We start from the raw sequence: 16978 nt of genomic DNA on the forward strand, positions 1-16978 counted from the left end.
TGCGTACAAAGATTTACTCTGCCACAACAATTCGCTACCACTGAGGTCCACAGCGATGAGTGACGGGTGCTGCCGTCTTTCGTCTATCGTCATCTGTGATCTTGGCTCAGGCCCGAAGAGACACGCTATTTTGAAATTTTCGGTTCACAGCAGTACATTGGCCCATTTAAAATTGTGCTGCCCCCTGTGAGAATCGAACTCACGGCCCCTGGTTTACAAGACCAGTGCTCTGCCCCTGAGCTAAGGAGGCTGTTACAGCTTACACCTCTTTGCGATCGTCACAGCCCTCGAGAAAAATACATTTCAGAGTCCAGAAAATGCGTACAAAGATTTACTCTGCCACAACAATTCGCTACCACTGAGGTCCACAGCGATGAGTGACGGGTGCTGCCGTCTTTCGTCTATCGTCATCTGTGATCTTGGCTCAGGCCCGAAGAGACACGCTATTTTGAAATTTTCGGTTCACAGCAGTACATTGGCCCATTTAAAATTGTGCTGCCCCCTGTGAGAATCGAACTCACGGCCCCTGGTTTACAAGACCAGTGCTCTGCCCCTGAGCTAAGGAGGCTGTTACAGCTTACACCTCTTTGCGATCGTCACAACCCTCGAGAAAAATACATTTCAGAGTCCAGAAAATGCGTACAAAGATTTACTCTGCCACAACAATTCGCTACCACTGAGGTCCACAGCGATGAGTGACGGGTGCTGCCGTCTTTCGTCTATCGTCATCTGTGATCTTGGCTAAGGCCCGAAGAGACACGCTATTTTGAAATTTTCGGTTCACAGCAGTACATTGGCCCATTTAAAATTGTGCTGCCCCCTGTGAGAATCGAACTCACGGCCCCTGGTTTACAAGACCAGTGCTCTGCCCCTGAGCTAAGGAGGCTGTTACAGCTTACACCTCTTTGCGATCGTCACAGCCCTCGAGAAAAATACATTTCAGAGTCCAGAAAATGCGTACAAAGATTTACTCTGCCACAACAATTCGCTACCACTGAGGTCCACAGCGATGAGTGACGGGTGCTGCCGTCTTTCGTCTATCGTCATCTGTGATCTTGGCTCAGGCCCGAAGAGACACGCTATTTTGAAATTTTCGGTTCACAGCAGTACATTGGCCCATTTAAAATTGTGCTGCCCCCTGTGAGAATCGAACTCACGGCCCCTGGTTTACAAGACCAGTGCTCTGCCCCTGAGCTAAGGAGGCTGTTACAGCTTACACCTCTTTGCGATCGTCACAGCCCTCGAGAAAAATACATTTCAGAGTCCAGAAAATGCGTACAAAGATTTACTCTGCCACAACAATTCGCTACCACTGAGGTCCACAGCGATGAGTGACGGGTGCTGCCGTCTTTCGTCTATCGTCATCTGTGATCTTGGCTCAGGCCCGAAGAGACACGCTATTTTGAAATTTTCGGTTCACAGCAGTACATTGGCCCATTTAAAATTGTGCTGCCCCCTGTGAGAATCGAACTCACGGCCCCTGGTTTACAAGACCAGTGCTCTGCCCCTGAGCTAAGGAGGCTGTTACAGCTTACACCTCTTTGCGATCGTCACAGCCCTCGAGAAAAATACATTTCAGAGTCCAGAAAATGCGTACAAAGATTTACTCTGCCACATCAATTCGCTACCACTGAGGTCCACAGCGATGAGTGACGGGTGCTGCCGTCTTTCGTCTATCGTCATCTGTGATCTTGGCTCAGGCCCGAAGAGACACGCTATTTTGAAATTTTCGGTTCACAGCAGTACATTGGCCCATTTAAAATTGTGCTGCCCCCTGTGAGAATCGAACTCACGGCCCCTGGTTTACAAGACCAGTGCTCTGCCCCTGAGCTAAGGAGGCTGTTACAGCTTACACCTCTTTGCGATCGTCACAGCCCTCGAGAAAAATACATTTCAGAGTCCAGAAAATGCGTACAAAGATTTACTCTGCCACAACAATTCGCTACCACTGAGGTCCACAGCGATGAGTGACGGGTGCTGCCGTCTTTCGTCTATCGTCATCTGTGATCTTGGCTCAGGCCCGAAGAGACACGCTATTTTGAAATTTTCGGTTCACAGCAGTACATTGGCCCATTTAAAATTGTGCTGCCCCCTGTGAGAATCGAACTCACGGCCCCTGGTTTACAAGACCAGCGCTCTGCCCCTGAGCTAAGGAGGCTGTTACAGCTTACACCTCTTTGCGATCGTCACAGCCCTCGAGAAAAATACATTTCAGAGTCCAGAAAATGCGTACAAAGATTTACTCTGCCACAACAATTCGCTACCACTGAGGTCCACAGCGATGAGTGACGGGTGCTGCCGTCTTTCGTCTATCGTCATCTGTGATCTTGGCTCAGGCCCGAAGAGACACGCTATTTTGAAATTTTCGGTTCACAGCAGTACATTGGCCCATTTAAAATTGTGCTGCCCCCTGTGAGAATCGAACTCACGGCCCCTGGTTTACAAGACCAGTGCTCTGCCCCTGAGCTAAGAAGGCTGTTACAGCTTACACCTCTTTGCGATCGTCACAGCCCTCGAGAAAAATACATTTCAGAGTCCAGAAAATGCGTACAAAGATTTACTCTGCCACAACAATTCGCTAAAAACTGAGGTCCACAGCGATGAGTGACGGGTGCTGCCGTCTTTCGTCTATCGTCATCTGTGATCTTGGCTCAGGCCCGAAGAGACACGCTATTTTGAAATTTTCGGTTCACAGCAGTACATTGGCCCATTTAAAATTGTGCTGCCCCCTGTGAGAATCGAACTCACGGCCCCTGGTTTACAAGACCAGTGCTCTGCCCCTGAGCTAAGGAGGCTGTTACAGCTTACACCTCTTTGCGATCGTCACAGCCCTCGAGAAAAATACATTTCAGAGTCCAGAAAATGCGTACAAAGATTTACTCTGCCACAACAATTCGCTACCACTGAGGTCCACAGCGATGAGTGACGGGTGCTGCCGTCTTTCGTCTATCGTCATCTGTGATCTTGGCTCAGGCCCGAAGAGACACGCTATTTTGAAATTTTCGGTTCACAGCAGTACATTGGCCCATTTAAAATTGTGCTGCCCCCTGTGAGAATCGAACTCATGGCCCCTGGTTTACAAGACCAGTGCTCTGCCCCTGAGCTAAGGAGGCTGTTACAGCTTACACCTCTTTGCGATCGTCACAACCCTCGAGAAAAATACATTTCAGAGTCCAGAAAATGCGTACAAAGATTTACTCTGCCACAACAATTCGCTACCACTGAGGTCCACAGCGATGAGTGACGGGTGCTGCCGTCTTTCGTCTATCGTCATCTGTGATCTTGGCTCAGGCCCGAAGAGACACGCTATTTTGAAATTTTCGGTTCACAGCAGTACATTGGCCCATTTAAAATTGTGCTGCCCCCTGTGAGAATCGAACTCACGGCCCCTGGTTTACAAGACCAGTGCTCTGCCCCTGAGCTAAGGAGGCTGTTACAGCTTACACCTCTTTGCGATCGTCACAGCCCTCGAGAAAAATACATTTCAGAGTCCAGAAAATGCGTACAAAGATTTACTCTGCCACAACAATTCGCTACCACTGAGGTCCACAGCGATGAGTGACGGGTGCTGCCGTCTTTCGTCTATCGTCATCTGTGATCTTGGCTCAGGCCCGAAGAGACACGCTATTTTGAAATTTTCGGTTCACAGCAGTACATTGGCCCATTTAAAATTGTGCTGCCCCCTGTGAGAATCGAACTCACGGCCCCTAGTTTACAAGACCAGTGCTCTGCCCCTGAGCTAAGGAGGCTGTTACAGCTTACACCTCTTTGCGATCGTCACAGCCCTCGAGAAAAATACATTTCAGAGTCCAGAAAATGCGTACAAAGATTTACTCTGCCACAACAATTCGCTACCACTGAGGTCCACAGCGATGAGTGACGGGTGCTGCCGTCTTTCGTCTATCGTCATCTGTGATCTTGGCTCAGGCCCGAAGAGACACGCTATTTTGAAATTTTCGGTTCACAGCAGTACATTGGCCCATTTAAAATTGTGCTGCCCCCTGTGAGAATCGAACTCACGGCCCCTGGTTTACAAGACCAGTGCTCTGCCCCTGAGCTAAGGAGGCTGTTACAGCTTACACCTCTTTGCGATCGTCACAGCCCTCGAGAAAAATACATTTCAGAGTCCGGAAAATGCGTACAAAGATTTACTCTGCCACAACAATTCGCTACCACTGAGGTCCACAGCGATGAGTGACGGGTGCTGCCGTCTTTCGTCTATCGTCATCTGTGATCTTGGCTCAGGCCCGAAGAGACACGCTATTTTGAAATTTTCGGTTCACAGCAGTACATTGGCCCATTTAAAATTGTGCTGCCCCCTGTGAGAATCGAACTCACGGCCCCTGGTTTACAAGACCAGTGCTCTGCCCCTGAGCTAAGGAGGCTGTTACAGCTTACACCTCTTTGCGATCGTCACAGCCCTCGAGAAAAATACATTTCAGAGTCCAGAAAATGCGTACAAAGATTTACTCTGCCACAACAATTCGCTACCACTGAGGTCCACAGCGATGAGTGACGGGTGCTGCCGTCTTTCGTCTATCGTCATCTGTGATCTTGGCTCAGGCCCGAAGAGACACGCTATTTTGAAATTTTCGGTTCACAGCAGTACATTGGCCCATTTAAAATTGTGCTGCCCCCTGTGAGAATCGAACTCACGGCCCCTGGTTTACAAGACCAGTGCTCTGCCCCTGAGCTAAGGAGGCTGTTACAGCTTACACCTCTTTGCGATCGTCACAGCCCTCGAGAAAAATACATTTCAGAGTCCAGAAAATGCGTACAAAGATTTACTCTGCCACAACAATTCGCTACCACTGAGGTCCACAGCGATGAGTGACGGGTGCTGCCGTCTTTCGTCTATCGTCATCTGTGATCTTGGCTCAGGCCCGAAGAGACACGCTATTTTGAAATTTTCGGTTCACAGCAGTACATTGGCCCATTTAAAATTGTGCTGCCCCCTGTGAGAATCGAACTCACGGCCCCTGGTTTACAAGACCAGTGCTCTGCCCCTGAGCTAAGGAGGCTGTTACAGCTTACACCTCTTTGCGATCGTCACAGCCCTCGAGAAAAATACATTTCAGAGTCCAGAAAATGCGTACAAAGATTTACTCTGCCACAACAATTCGCTACCACTGAGGTCCACAGCGATGAGTGACGGGTGCTGCCGTCTTTCGTCTATCGTCATCTGTGATCTTGGCTCAGGCCCGAAGAGACACGCTATTTTGAAATTTTCGGTTCACAGCAGTACATTGGCCCATTTAAAATTGTGCTGCCCCCTGTGAGAATCGAACTCACGGCCCCTGGTTTACAAGACCAGTGCTCTGCCCCTGAGCTAAGGAGGCTGTTACAGCTTACACCTCTTTGCGATCGTCACAGCCCTCGAGAAAAATACATTTCAGAGTCCAGAAAATGCGTACAAAGATTTACTCTGCCACAACAATTCGCTACCACTGAGGTCCACAGCGATGAGTGACGGGTGCTGCCGTCTTTCGTCTATCGTCATCTGTGATCTTGGCTCAGGCCCGAAGAGACACGCTATTTTGAAATTTTCGGTTCACAGCAGTACATTGGCCCATTTAAAATTGTGCTGCCCCCTGTGAGAATCGAACTCACGGCCCCTGGTTTACAATACCAGTGCTCTGCCCCTGAGCTAAGGAGGCTGTTACAGCTTACACCTCTTTGCGATCGTCACAGCCCTCGAGAAAAATACATTTCAGAGTCCAGAAAATGCGTACAAAGATTTGCTCTGCCACAACAATTCGCTACCACTGAGGTCCACAGCGACGAGTGACGGGTGCTGCCGTCTTTCGTCTATCGTCATCTGTGATCTTGGCTCAGGCCCGAAGAGACACGCTATTTTGAAATTTTCGGTTCACAGCAGTACATTGGCCCATTTAAAATTGTGCTGCCCCCTGTGAGAATCGAACTCACGGCCCGTGGTTTACAAGACCAGTGCTCTGCCCCTGAGCTAAGGAGGCTGTTACAGCTTACACCTCTTTGCGATCGTCACAGCCCTCGAGAAAAATACATTTCAGAGTCCAGAAAATGCGTACAAAGATTTACTCTGCCACAACAATTCGCTACCACTGAGGTCCACAGCGATGAGTGACGGGTGCTGCCGTCTTTCGTCTATCGTCATCTGTGATCTTGGCTCAGGCCCGAAGAGACACGCTATTTTGAAATTTTCGGTTCACAGCAGTACATTGGCCCATTTAAAATTGTGATGCCCCCTGTGAGAATCGAACTCACGGCCCCTGGTTTACAAGACCAGTGCTCTGCCCCTGAGCTAAGGAGGCTGTTACAGCTTACACCTCTTTGCGATCGTCACAGCCCTCGAGAAAAATACATTTCAGAGTCCAGAAAATGCGTACAAAGATTTACTCTGCCACAACAATTCGCTACCACTGAGGTCCACAGCGATGAGTGACGGGTGCTGCCGTCTTTCGTCTATCGTCATCTGTGATCTTGGCTCAGGCCCGAAGAGACACGCTATTTTGAAATTTTCGGTTCACAGCAGTACATTGGCCCATTTAAAATTGTGCTGCCCCCTGTGAGAATCGAACTCACGGCCCCTGGTTTACAAGACCAGCGCTCTGCCCCTGAGCTAAGGAGGCTGTTACAGCTTACACCTCTTTGCGATCGTCACAGCCCTCGAGAAAAATACATTTCAGAGTCCAGAAAATGCGTACAAAGATTTACTCTGCCACAACAATTCGCTACCACTGAGGTCCACAGCGATGAGTGACGGGTGCTGCCGTCTTTCGTCTATCGTCATCTGTGATCTTGGCTCAGGCCCGAAGAGACACGCTATTTTGAAATTTTCGGTTCACAGCAGTACATTGGCCCATTTAAAATTGTGCTGCCCCCTGTGAGAATCGAACTCACGGCCCCTGGTTTACAAGACCAGTGCTCTGCCCCTGAGCTAAGGAGGCTGTTACAGCTTACACCTCTTTGCGATCGTCACAGCCCTCGAGAAAAATACATTTCAGAGTCCAGAAAATGCGTACAAAGATTTACTCTGCCACAACAATTCGCTACCACTGAGGTCCACAGCGATGAGTGACGGGTGCTGCCGTCTTTCGTCTATCGTCATTTGTGATCTTGGCTCAGGCCCGAAGAGACACGCTATTTTGAAATTTTCGGTTCACAGCAGTACATTGGCCCATTTAAAATTGTGCTGCCCCCTGTGAGAATCGAACTCACGGCCCCTGGTTTACAAGACCAGTGCTCTGCCCCTGAGCTAAGGAGGCTGTTACAGCTTACACCTCTTTGCGATCGTCACAGCCCTCGAGAAAAATACATTTCAGAGTCCAGAAAATGCGTACAAAGATTTACTCTGCCACAACAATTCGCTACCACTGAGGTCCACAGCGATGAGTGACGGGTGCTGCCGTCTTTCGTCTATCGTCATCTGTGATCTTGGCTCAGGCCCGAAGAGACACGCTATTTTGAAATTTTCGGTTCACAGCAGTACATTGGCCCATTTAAAATTGTGCTGCCCCCTGTGAGAATCGAACTCACGGCCCCTGGTTTACAAGACCAGTGCTCTGCCCCTGAGCTAAGGAGGCTGTTACAGCTTACACCTCTTTGCGATCGTCACAGCCCTCGAGAAAAATACATTTCAGAGTCCAGAAAATGCGTACAAAGATTTACTCTGCCACAACAATTCGCTACCACTGAGGTCCACAGCGATGAGTGACGGGTGCTGCCGTCTTTCGTCTATCGTCATCTGTGATCTTGGCTCAGGCCCGAAGAGACACGCTATTTTGAAATTTTCGGTTCACAGCAGTACATTGGCCCATTTAAAATTGTGCTGCCCCCTGTGAGAATCGAACTCACGGCCCCTGGTTTACAAGACCAGTGCTCTGCCCCTGAGCTAAGGAGGCTGTTACAGCTTACACCTCTTTGCGATCGTCACAGCCCTCGAGAAAAATACATTTCAGAGTCCAGAAAATGCGTACAAAGATTTACTCTGCCACAACAATTCGCTACCACTGAGGTCCACAGCGATGAGTGACGGGTGCTGCCGTCTTTCGTCTATCGTCATCTGTGATCTTGGCTCAGGCCCGAAGAGACACGCTATTTTGAAATTTTCGGTTCACAGCAGTACATTGGCCCATTTAAAATTGTGCTGCCCCCTGTGAGAATCGAACTCACGGCCCCTGGTTTACAAGACCAGTGCTCTGCCCCTGAGCTAAGGAGGCTGTTACAGCTTACACCTCTTTGCGATCGTCACAGCCCTCGAGAAAAATACATTTCAGAGTCCAGAAAATGCGTACAAAGATTTACTCTGCCACAACAATTCGCTACCACTGAGGTCCACAGCGATGAGTGACGGGTGCTGCCGTCTTTCGTCTATCGTCATCTGTGATCTTGGCTCAGGCCCGAAGAGACACGCTATTTTGAAATTTTCGGTTCACAGCAGTACATTGGCCCATTTAAAATTGTGCTGCCCCCTGTGAGAATCGAACTCACGGCCCCTGGTTTACAAGACCAGTGCTCTGCCCCTGAGCTAAGGAGGCTGTTACAGCTTACACCTCTTTGCGATCGTCACAGCCCTCGAGAAAAATACATTTCAGAGTCCAGAAAATGCGTACAAAGATTTACTCTGCCACAACAATTCGCTACCACTGAGGTCCACAGCGATGAGTGACGGGTGCTGCCGTCTTTCGTCTATCGTCATCTGTGATCTTGGCTCAGGCCCGAAGAGACACGCTATTTTGAAATTTTCGGTTCACAGCAGTACATTGGCCCATTTAAAATTGTGCTGCCCCCTGTGAGAATCGAACTCACGGCCCCTGGTTTACAAGACCAGTGCTCTGCCCCTGAGCTAAGGAGGCTGTTACAGCTTACACCTCTTTGCGATCGTCACAGCCCTCGAGAAAAATACATTTCAGAGTCCAGAAAATGCGTACAAAGATTTACTCTGCCACAACAATTCGCTACCACTGAGGTCCACAGCGATGAGTGACGGGTGCTGCCGTCTTTCGTCTATCGTCATCTGTGATCTTGGCTCAGGCCCGAAGAGACACGCTATTTTGAAATTTTCGGTTCACAGCAGTACATTGGCCCATTTAAAATTGTGCTGCCCCCTGTGAGAATCGAACTCACGGCCCCTGGTTTACAAGACCAGTGCTCTGCCCCTGAGCTAAGGAGGCTGTTACAGCTTACACCTCTTTGCGATCGTCACAGCCCTCGAGAAAAATACATTTCAGAGTCCAGAAAATGCGTACAAAGATTTACTCTGCCACAACAATTCGCTACCACTGAGGTCCACAGCGATGAGTGACGGGTGCTGCCGTCTTTCGTCTATCGTCATCTGTGATCTTGGCTCAGGCCCGAAGAGACACGCTATTTTGAAATTTTCGGTTCACAGCAGTACATTGGCCCATTTAAAATTGTGCTGCCCCCTGTGAGAATCGAACTCACGGCCCCTGGTTTACAAGACCAGCGCTCTGCACCTGAGCTAAGGAGGCTGATACAGCTTACACCTCTTTGCGATCGTCACAGCCCTCGAGAAAAATACATTTCAGAGTCCAGAAAATGCGTACAAAGATTTACTCTGCCACAACAATTCGCTACCACTGAGGTCCACAGCGATGAGTGACGGGTGCTGCCGTCTTTCGTCTATCGTCATCTGTGATCTTGGCTCAGGCCCGAAGAGACACGCTATTTTGAAATTTTCGGTTCACAGCAGTACATTGGCCCATTTAAAATTGTGCTGCCCCCTGTGAGAATCGAACTCACGGCCCCTGGTTTACAAGACCAGTGCTCTGCCCCTGAGCTAAGGAGGCTGTTACAGCTTACACCTCTTTGCGATCGTCACAGCCCTCGAGAAAAATACATTTCAGAGTCCAGAAAATGCGTACAAAGATTTACTCTGCCACAACAATTCGCTACCACTGAGGTCCACAGCGATGAGTGACGGGTGCTGCCGTCTTTCGTCTATCGTCATCTGTGATCTTGGCTCAGGCCCGAAGAGACACGCTATTTTGAAATTTTCGGTTCACAGCAGTACATTGGCCCATTTAAAATTGTGCTGCCCCCAGTGAGAATCGAACTCACGGCCCCTGGTTTACAAGACCAGCGCTCTGCCCCTGAGCTAAGGAGGCTGTTACAGCTTACACCTCTTTGCGATCGTCACAGCCCTCGAGAAAAATACATTTCAGAGTCCAGAAAATGCGTACAAAGATTTACTCTGCCACAACAATTCGCTACCACTGAGGTCCACAGCGATGAGTGACGGGTGCTGCCGTCTTTCGTCTATCGTCATCTGTGATCTTGGCTCAGGCCCGAAGAGACACGCTATTTTGAAATTTTCGGTTCACAGCAGTACATTGGCCCATTTAAAATTGTGCTGCCCCCTGTGAGAATCGAACTCACGGCCCCTGGTTTACAAGACCAGTGCTCTGCCCCTGAGCTAAGGAGGCTGTTACAGCTTACACCTCTTTGCGATCGTCACAGCCCTCGAGAAAAATACATTTCAGAGTCCAGAAAATGCGTACAAAGATTTACTCTGCCACAACAATTCGCTACCACTGAGGTCCACAGCGATGAGTGACGGGTGCTGCCGTCTTTCGTCTATCGTCATCTGTGATCTTGGCTCAGGCCCGAAGAGACACGCTATTTTGAAATTTTCGGTTCACAGCAGTACATTGGCCCATTTAAAATTGTGCTGCCCCCTGTGAGAATCGAACTCACGGCCCCTGGTTTACAAGACCAGTGCTCTGCCCCTGAGCTAAGGAGGCTGTTACAGCTTACACCTCTTTGCGATCGTCACAGCCCTCGAGAAAAATACATTTCAGAGTCCAGAAAATGCGTACAAAGATTTACTCTGCCACAACAATTCGCTACCACTGAGGTCCACAGCGATGAGTGACGGGTGCTGCCGTCTTTCGTCTATCGTCATCTGTGATCTTGGCTCAGGCCCGAAGAGACACGCTATTTTGAAATTTTCGGTTCACAGCAGTACATTGGCCCATTTAAAATTGTGCTGCCCCCTGTGAGAATCGAACTCACGGCCCCTGGTTTACAAGACCAGTGCTCTGCCCCTGAGCTAAGGAGGCTGTTACAGCTTACACCTCTTTGCGATCGTCACAGCCCTCGAGAAAAATACATTTCAGAGTCCAGAAAATGCGTACAAAGATTTACTCTGCCACAACAATTCGCTACCACTGAGGTCCACAGCGATGAGTGACGGGTGCTGCCGTCTTTCGTCTATCGTCATCTGTGATCTTGGCTCAGGCCCGAAGAGACACGCTATTTTGAAATTTTCGGTTCACAGCAGTACATTGGCCCATTTAAAATTGTGCTGCCCCCTGTGAGAATCGAACTCACGGCCCCTGGTTTACAAGACCAGTGCTCTGCCCCTGAGCTAAGGAGGCTGTTACAGCTTACACCTCTTTGCGATCGTCACAGCCCTCGAGAAAAATACATTTCAGAGTCCAGAAAATGCGTACAAAGATTTACTCTGCCACAACAATTCGCTACCACTGAGGTCCACAGCGATGAGTGGCGGGTGCTGCCGTCTTTCGTCTATCGACATCTGTGATCTTGGCTCAGGCCCGAAGAGACACGCTATTTTGAAATTTTCGGTTCACAGCAGTACATTGGCCCATTTAAAATTGTGCTGCCCCCTGTGAGAATCGAACTCACGGCCCCTGGTTTACAAGACCAGTGCTCTGCCCCTGAGCTAAGGAGGCTGTTACAGCTTACACCTCTTTGCGATCGTCACAGCCCTCGAGAAAAATACATTTCAGAGTCCAGAAAATGCGTACAAAGATTTACTCTGCCACAACAATTCGCTACCACTGAGGTCCACAGCGATGAGTGACGGGTGCTGCCGTCTTTCGTCTATCGTCATCTGTGATCTTGGCTCAGGCCCGAAGAGACACGCTATTTTGAAATTTTCGGTTCACAGCAGTACATTGGCCCATTTAAAATTGTGCTGCCCCCTGTGAGAATCGAACTCACGGCCCCTGGTTTACAAGACCAGTGCTCTGAGCTAAGGAGGCTGTTACAGCTTACACCTCTTTGCGATCGTCACAGCCCTCGAGAAAAATACATTTCAGAGTCCAGAAAATGCGTACAAAGATTTACTCTGCCACAACAATTCGCTACCACTGAGGTCCACAGCGATGAGTGACGGGTGCTGCCGTCTTTCGTCTATCGTCATCTGTGATCTTGGCTCAGGCCCGAAGAGACACGCTATTTTGAAATTTTCGGTTCACAGCAGTACATTGGCCCATTTAAAATTGTGCTGCCCCCTGTGAGAATCGAACTCACGGCCCCTGGTTTACAAGACCAGCGCTCTGCCCCTTTTTTTTTTTTTTTTTTTTTTTTTTTTTATAACTGTGAATCCTCCACTACAGTCCACCGCTCTACCAACTTTTTTTTTTTTTTTTTTTTTTTTTTTTTTATAAATGCCTGCAATTCAGTCTCAGCTCATTATGAGCAAATGAAAGCGTAATTATTATTCCTCTAACAAATATGTCTATTGAAAAAAAAAATATTAAGGAACATCCACAACACAGCCACTTCAAAAGAAGTACACTACTGAAATTAAAATCCTAAAACATGACTATATAATGTAGACTGCTTTGTGAAATAAAGATTAAAAAAAAAACACGGAAACTTCAGTCCTGGTGTAGAGAAGAAACATACATAAAGGCGGCAAATCCAGAAACAGTATAAAAGAAAATGGCTCACACAGGTGACCTTAGCCAACACCCTCTCTTTCAAATGTCAGGCTAAGCATATTGGCAAAATCATCTCGGAGGCCTGGCAATCGCAAGCGCTGCCAGTAAGCAGTAAGCATGTACTGCCGAAACGCTAGGTGTCCATCCTCTTCATGACAACTGTTGACAAAATGTACGAAATGGCCAATCAACCACATGACGGTATGGAGCTTCGTTCGCGGAAAAAAGGAAGAATCGGGCCGGACGATGATGTCAATAGTATAAGCGGCTTCAGCAGACCTAGTGACAAAGGCAAGTTGTTTCCTGAGCCAACGCCAATTAGCAAGGTGCCCACAGCAGGTGAATCGATGTTCAAGGGTATCCACGAGACCACACCGAGTACAGGTGTCCGTGTCAGAAAGACCAATACGGTGCAGTCGTACATTGGTGGGAACCAAATTATTTATTACCCTATACCACGTGGACGCCACGGCCATAGAGTGGATCGGCAGACTAACATTCTTCCAGACGTTCCTCCAGGACACAGATGGAGACGCCAGTTCTATTGGATTGGGACCGGCCAGCCCCTCCCAGCGGGCAATCAAGCCCTTGGTCGTTGGCACCGGTCGCCGCAAGAAGACGTCACCGAGGTAACTCACCGCAATGTAAAATTCCCGAATGTGTTTCAACTTAAAATTTAGGCGTCCGACATCGACAGGTGGAGCAAGGCTCGCCGGACGCACAACAGTAAAAAGCCTGGATGTAATCGAAGTCACTTCTTGCGTAACAATTAGAGTCGTTCGGCGGACGTACAAAGCAGACGCCTTGCGAGTAATGTCAGAGAGGCCCAAGCCTCCGGAGATACGCGGTTTCGTCATTACCTCGTAACGTAACTTGAATAGATGGCCCTTCCATATAAACCTGCTAGACAATTGGCGCAACCTTTTCGCCACCATCATGGGAAGTGGGAACAGCTGAGCAACATAATAAGCTTTACATAGAACGTAGGTGTCTAAAATTCTGACTTTTTGCAAAATGGTAGCAGAGCGCTGCTCATGGACCATCAGAGCCCCCTGTATCTTCTCGGTGACAGATTTCCAATTGAGAGCCGCCATTTTTAGAGGACACCGATCAATGATAATCCCCAAGGACGTATGGCGATCGACAACAGTGGCCCAAGGGACGTCAGCATCGCGAAATCCTCGAATATCAAGGAACTTACATTTACCCTGATTGAGACGCGCTCCAGAGACACGACAGTATGCATCAACTGCCCCTTTCAACAACGGGATATCATCACGTTGACGGAGGAGAACAACGACATCATCCGCATATGCCTTAACCGAGAGCTTCCCACCAGAGAGGGACATACCCTGAAGCTTGAGAGCAATAGTCCGAAGCAGCGGTTCCAGGGACAATACGAATAAAGACATAGAGAGCGGACTACCCTGAGGCACTCCGCGGCGGATAGCAATGGGCGGCGTCAGCTGCCCATTGACTGACACCCGAGCTGTTATTCCCCTATACAAATTGCCAAGAACACCACGTGATGAAGCGTTAAAACCTATTGTACCTAAAACACGATCTAAAAACACATGACTGACGTGATCAAAAGCCTTATGAAAATCAAGGAAGGCAAAGGCACAATGTACGTTTGTAACCGCCGCAACCGAGACAACATCCCGATATTCGGCTACTGGTGTCAGAATAGATCTATCATGAAAACAACATTGATGTGCACCAATCACACCCCGAAGCAGAGAGGACAACCGGCTATTGAGCGCTCTAGCAGCTGTCTTGTAGTCAAAATTCAGCAATGTGAGCGGACGAAGATTGGCAGCAGATAAACGACCAGAAGACTTCGGAATTAAAACAATTTTCCCTACTTTAAAATCGGCAGGCACATCCATCCCCCTGACAATCTCATTTAAAATCTGCGTAAAAATGCCACCCAAAAGAGGCCAAAAACGGAGATAAAATTCTTTAGGCAGGCCGTCTGGACCCGGCGATTTACTGGACGGAGAGCGAGCAATAAAATCGAAAACCTCATCTACCTGGAACTCCCGGAGAAATTCGCCGTTCGCGTCAGGCGCGATCGTCGCAGTTAGATCCCCAAAGACATCATCCGAAAGAGACTCACCAGAATCATCGGCAGAATATAGACTAGTGTAATACTGATGAAGAGCACGAACCATTTCCTCCTGTGCAATAAGCTGTCGTCCACCATCCACCGTAAGAGAAGAGATGAAGGAGCGACGACGACGAGTGTAATGCCGTAGCAGGTGGTACAAGGATGTCAGCTCACCTTCAACAAGAGAGTGAGGTTTCGACTTGACTCGCAGACCATCCATCTGTCGTCGTTTAAGGCTCAAGAGCTTGGCTTTAATACGACGAACATCATGGATCCGCAGAGGAGAGGTACCCGCCGCGTCATATAGTTCACGCAGGACAGAGTAGTAATATTCATACGTGTTCTTAAAATCACGCGCCCTAGCAGCACAGTAGAAAATCAAAGTCTGACGAATCTTGGGCTTGGCAAACGCAGTCCACCAAACCAGCAAGGAGGGGTATCGCGGGACAGAGCGAAGACATCGCTCCCACACGCCACTTATAACATCATCCATAGCACTGTCGGCAAGGTGGGAAACATTTAACATCCACTGGGAACGATAAAGTTTTGCAGGTTGGTGACTAAGATTTACAGTGGCAGTAAAAGCACAATGGTCAGAAAAACTAGTAGGAATAACATCGACAGAAAGAATTTTATCACATAAAAAATCAGATAAATAGAATCTGTCGAGTCTACTGCATGAGGACGCGGTAAAAAACGTATATTTCACCAGGGTTGGATATTTGTGTTCCCAAACATCACGCAGATGCATCGTACGAACTAAGTCATGTAAATCACGGCAATAATTAAAATTGGGGGACTGGTCTGCAGGGCGTAAAACACAATTAAAATCGCCTCCGAGCAGGAGACTCCGAGGACTCTGGCGCAAAAGATAAATAAGCTCTTCTTTATAAAAGCGCGATCGAGCCACAGTGTGACCCGAACCAGAGGGGGCATACAAAACAATGAGGCGGAGATCAAAAAGACGACAACCAATCCCACGGCCAGAGTCAAGGAATTCAACGTCAGTAATAGGAATGCCCTCTCGAAAGAAAAGAGCAGTTCCTGTTGAATATTCCGGCGCGACATTAAAAACAGTTTGAAATCCAGGTAGAGAGAGATCAGAAAACAACACTTCCTGCAAAAACACTACGTCCGCACAGGCGTCGTAAATAAACTGCCGCAAAGAGGCAATGCGAACGTCGGACTCAATACGGTTAACATTTAAGGTAAGAAAGGTGTATGCTTGAACCATAGAGAGAAAAGCGAGAAAACAAATCACCTACACCGACGCACCAGCGTCACAGTCCATAGCAGGGGTGACGGAGGCATCCGAGGGAGGGGGACTGCTACCCCGTTCCGTGGATCCCTTACGTTTCGGTTTTTTACGAACAGCATTAACGTTCGGCTGAACGCGTAACTTGCGTCGGCTGACGGGCAAGGAAACTTCAGCCGCCGGTGACGTAGGAGGGTCAAGTTCTGTATCCGACACCACCCGCGCCGGTCCACATGCGGGATCCGGGGTCGCGGGGGAAACATCCGACAAAACGGAATGGTCAACACCTGCACTAGCTTCCGGCAAACATGGACTGCACGGAGGCGAAACGTGAGCAGGAAGGTCCGAGGCCGCAGAGTTGGAAGGAAGCGGAGCAGCTCCGCTGGCAGAGGTATGGGGCAGCGAAGCAGGAAGTTGTCGCGGCTCCACTTGTTGTGACATCGAAGTCGGTTCGGAAGACGGCGCCAACAGGTCCGACCGACGACCCGACTCGAGAGAAGCTGCGTCGGAGGCCGGAGGGGCGCCAGCAGCCGCCACCGGAACCGCTACCTCAGGAGGGCAGGGAGCAGCTACAGTACACAGTGGCTCGGAGGATGCCGGTCGCTCGGACTGGGGCATCTCAGGGAGATCCTCATCCGTACTATTTCCATCGTGTGGGCGACGCCTCTTATTATTCAAAAGTGGCACACCCACCTGAGGGACAGACGGAACAACATCAGATTTAGCACGCAAAGGAGGAAATTCTGTGTCAGGGGTGCGCAAAACCTGTGGCGGGGCGCTACTACCACTGGACTGTGCTACACCAAGAGCAGAACCACCTGCAACGAGGTCAGCGACCGTTAACTTGCGACGCTGTTCGAGAGAATTTTTTAAAACAAAAACTCTCCGCGGACAGTCGGTACGCACGTGACCACTTTC

General features: G+C 49.1%; 37 non-coding genes across 37 annotated transcripts; all 37 read right to left on the reverse strand.

Moving 5' to 3' along the window:
* Window positions 1-178: 178 nt before the first annotated feature.
* Trnat-ugu (transfer RNA threonine (anticodon UGU)) lies at window positions 179-250 on the reverse strand. Its single transcript has one exon. It is a non-coding gene; the product is annotated as a tRNA-Thr (tRNA).
* A 246-nt stretch (window positions 251-496) lies between these two features.
* Trnat-ugu (transfer RNA threonine (anticodon UGU)) lies at window positions 497-568 on the reverse strand. The gene has a single exon. It is a non-coding gene; the product is annotated as a tRNA-Thr (tRNA).
* A 246-nt stretch (window positions 569-814) lies between these two features.
* Trnat-ugu (transfer RNA threonine (anticodon UGU)) lies at window positions 815-886 on the reverse strand. The gene has a single exon. It is a non-coding gene; the product is annotated as a tRNA-Thr (tRNA).
* A 246-nt stretch (window positions 887-1132) lies between these two features.
* Trnat-ugu (transfer RNA threonine (anticodon UGU)) lies at window positions 1133-1204 on the reverse strand. Its single transcript has one exon. It is a non-coding gene; the product is annotated as a tRNA-Thr (tRNA).
* Window positions 1205-1450: 246 nt separating this feature from the next.
* Window positions 1451-1522, reverse strand: Trnat-ugu (transfer RNA threonine (anticodon UGU)). Its single transcript has one exon. It is a non-coding gene; the product is annotated as a tRNA-Thr (tRNA).
* A 246-nt stretch (window positions 1523-1768) lies between these two features.
* On the reverse strand, window positions 1769-1840 carry Trnat-ugu (transfer RNA threonine (anticodon UGU)). Its single transcript has one exon. It is a non-coding gene; the product is annotated as a tRNA-Thr (tRNA).
* A 246-nt stretch (window positions 1841-2086) lies between these two features.
* On the reverse strand, window positions 2087-2158 carry Trnat-ugu (transfer RNA threonine (anticodon UGU)). Its single transcript has one exon. It is a non-coding gene; the product is annotated as a tRNA-Thr (tRNA).
* A 246-nt stretch (window positions 2159-2404) lies between these two features.
* On the reverse strand, window positions 2405-2476 carry Trnat-ugu (transfer RNA threonine (anticodon UGU)). The gene has a single exon. It is a non-coding gene; the product is annotated as a tRNA-Thr (tRNA).
* A 247-nt stretch (window positions 2477-2723) lies between these two features.
* On the reverse strand, window positions 2724-2795 carry Trnat-ugu (transfer RNA threonine (anticodon UGU)). The gene has a single exon. It is a non-coding gene; the product is annotated as a tRNA-Thr (tRNA).
* A 246-nt stretch (window positions 2796-3041) lies between these two features.
* Trnat-ugu (transfer RNA threonine (anticodon UGU)) lies at window positions 3042-3113 on the reverse strand. The gene has a single exon. It is a non-coding gene; the product is annotated as a tRNA-Thr (tRNA).
* Window positions 3114-3359: 246 nt separating this feature from the next.
* Trnat-ugu (transfer RNA threonine (anticodon UGU)) lies at window positions 3360-3431 on the reverse strand. Its single transcript has one exon. It is a non-coding gene; the product is annotated as a tRNA-Thr (tRNA).
* A 246-nt stretch (window positions 3432-3677) lies between these two features.
* On the reverse strand, window positions 3678-3749 carry Trnat-ugu (transfer RNA threonine (anticodon UGU)). Its single transcript has one exon. It is a non-coding gene; the product is annotated as a tRNA-Thr (tRNA).
* A 246-nt stretch (window positions 3750-3995) lies between these two features.
* On the reverse strand, window positions 3996-4067 carry Trnat-ugu (transfer RNA threonine (anticodon UGU)). Its single transcript has one exon. It is a non-coding gene; the product is annotated as a tRNA-Thr (tRNA).
* Window positions 4068-4313: 246 nt separating this feature from the next.
* On the reverse strand, window positions 4314-4385 carry Trnat-ugu (transfer RNA threonine (anticodon UGU)). The gene has a single exon. It is a non-coding gene; the product is annotated as a tRNA-Thr (tRNA).
* Window positions 4386-4631: 246 nt separating this feature from the next.
* Trnat-ugu (transfer RNA threonine (anticodon UGU)) lies at window positions 4632-4703 on the reverse strand. The gene has a single exon. It is a non-coding gene; the product is annotated as a tRNA-Thr (tRNA).
* A 246-nt stretch (window positions 4704-4949) lies between these two features.
* Trnat-ugu (transfer RNA threonine (anticodon UGU)) lies at window positions 4950-5021 on the reverse strand. Its single transcript has one exon. It is a non-coding gene; the product is annotated as a tRNA-Thr (tRNA).
* A 246-nt stretch (window positions 5022-5267) lies between these two features.
* Trnat-ugu (transfer RNA threonine (anticodon UGU)) lies at window positions 5268-5339 on the reverse strand. Its single transcript has one exon. It is a non-coding gene; the product is annotated as a tRNA-Thr (tRNA).
* A 246-nt stretch (window positions 5340-5585) lies between these two features.
* Window positions 5586-5657, reverse strand: Trnat-ugu (transfer RNA threonine (anticodon UGU)). The gene has a single exon. It is a non-coding gene; the product is annotated as a tRNA-Thr (tRNA).
* A 246-nt stretch (window positions 5658-5903) lies between these two features.
* Window positions 5904-5975, reverse strand: Trnat-ugu (transfer RNA threonine (anticodon UGU)). Its single transcript has one exon. It is a non-coding gene; the product is annotated as a tRNA-Thr (tRNA).
* Window positions 5976-6221: 246 nt separating this feature from the next.
* Trnat-ugu (transfer RNA threonine (anticodon UGU)) lies at window positions 6222-6293 on the reverse strand. Its single transcript has one exon. It is a non-coding gene; the product is annotated as a tRNA-Thr (tRNA).
* A 246-nt stretch (window positions 6294-6539) lies between these two features.
* On the reverse strand, window positions 6540-6611 carry Trnat-ugu (transfer RNA threonine (anticodon UGU)). Its single transcript has one exon. It is a non-coding gene; the product is annotated as a tRNA-Thr (tRNA).
* A 246-nt stretch (window positions 6612-6857) lies between these two features.
* Trnat-ugu (transfer RNA threonine (anticodon UGU)) lies at window positions 6858-6929 on the reverse strand. The gene has a single exon. It is a non-coding gene; the product is annotated as a tRNA-Thr (tRNA).
* A 246-nt stretch (window positions 6930-7175) lies between these two features.
* On the reverse strand, window positions 7176-7247 carry Trnat-ugu (transfer RNA threonine (anticodon UGU)). Its single transcript has one exon. It is a non-coding gene; the product is annotated as a tRNA-Thr (tRNA).
* A 246-nt stretch (window positions 7248-7493) lies between these two features.
* Trnat-ugu (transfer RNA threonine (anticodon UGU)) lies at window positions 7494-7565 on the reverse strand. Its single transcript has one exon. It is a non-coding gene; the product is annotated as a tRNA-Thr (tRNA).
* Window positions 7566-7811: 246 nt separating this feature from the next.
* Trnat-ugu (transfer RNA threonine (anticodon UGU)) lies at window positions 7812-7883 on the reverse strand. The gene has a single exon. It is a non-coding gene; the product is annotated as a tRNA-Thr (tRNA).
* A 246-nt stretch (window positions 7884-8129) lies between these two features.
* Trnat-ugu (transfer RNA threonine (anticodon UGU)) lies at window positions 8130-8201 on the reverse strand. The gene has a single exon. It is a non-coding gene; the product is annotated as a tRNA-Thr (tRNA).
* Window positions 8202-8447: 246 nt separating this feature from the next.
* On the reverse strand, window positions 8448-8519 carry Trnat-ugu (transfer RNA threonine (anticodon UGU)). The gene has a single exon. It is a non-coding gene; the product is annotated as a tRNA-Thr (tRNA).
* A 246-nt stretch (window positions 8520-8765) lies between these two features.
* Window positions 8766-8837, reverse strand: Trnat-ugu (transfer RNA threonine (anticodon UGU)). Its single transcript has one exon. It is a non-coding gene; the product is annotated as a tRNA-Thr (tRNA).
* Window positions 8838-9083: 246 nt separating this feature from the next.
* On the reverse strand, window positions 9084-9155 carry Trnat-ugu (transfer RNA threonine (anticodon UGU)). Its single transcript has one exon. It is a non-coding gene; the product is annotated as a tRNA-Thr (tRNA).
* A 246-nt stretch (window positions 9156-9401) lies between these two features.
* On the reverse strand, window positions 9402-9473 carry Trnat-ugu (transfer RNA threonine (anticodon UGU)). The gene has a single exon. It is a non-coding gene; the product is annotated as a tRNA-Thr (tRNA).
* Window positions 9474-9719: 246 nt separating this feature from the next.
* On the reverse strand, window positions 9720-9791 carry Trnat-ugu (transfer RNA threonine (anticodon UGU)). Its single transcript has one exon. It is a non-coding gene; the product is annotated as a tRNA-Thr (tRNA).
* A 246-nt stretch (window positions 9792-10037) lies between these two features.
* On the reverse strand, window positions 10038-10109 carry Trnat-ugu (transfer RNA threonine (anticodon UGU)). The gene has a single exon. It is a non-coding gene; the product is annotated as a tRNA-Thr (tRNA).
* A 246-nt stretch (window positions 10110-10355) lies between these two features.
* On the reverse strand, window positions 10356-10427 carry Trnat-ugu (transfer RNA threonine (anticodon UGU)). Its single transcript has one exon. It is a non-coding gene; the product is annotated as a tRNA-Thr (tRNA).
* Window positions 10428-10673: 246 nt separating this feature from the next.
* On the reverse strand, window positions 10674-10745 carry Trnat-ugu (transfer RNA threonine (anticodon UGU)). The gene has a single exon. It is a non-coding gene; the product is annotated as a tRNA-Thr (tRNA).
* Window positions 10746-10991: 246 nt separating this feature from the next.
* Trnat-ugu (transfer RNA threonine (anticodon UGU)) lies at window positions 10992-11063 on the reverse strand. Its single transcript has one exon. It is a non-coding gene; the product is annotated as a tRNA-Thr (tRNA).
* A 246-nt stretch (window positions 11064-11309) lies between these two features.
* On the reverse strand, window positions 11310-11381 carry Trnat-ugu (transfer RNA threonine (anticodon UGU)). The gene has a single exon. It is a non-coding gene; the product is annotated as a tRNA-Thr (tRNA).
* A 246-nt stretch (window positions 11382-11627) lies between these two features.
* On the reverse strand, window positions 11628-11699 carry Trnat-ugu (transfer RNA threonine (anticodon UGU)). Its single transcript has one exon. It is a non-coding gene; the product is annotated as a tRNA-Thr (tRNA).
* Between the last annotated feature and the right edge of the window lie 5279 nt (window positions 11700-16978).

This window comes from Schistocerca serialis, unplaced genomic scaffold, assembly GCF_023864345.2.
Source record: "Schistocerca serialis cubense isolate TAMUIC-IGC-003099 unplaced genomic scaffold, iqSchSeri2.2 HiC_scaffold_1369, whole genome shotgun sequence".
Classification (NCBI taxonomy): Eukaryota; Metazoa; Arthropoda; class Insecta; order Orthoptera; family Acrididae; genus Schistocerca; species Schistocerca serialis.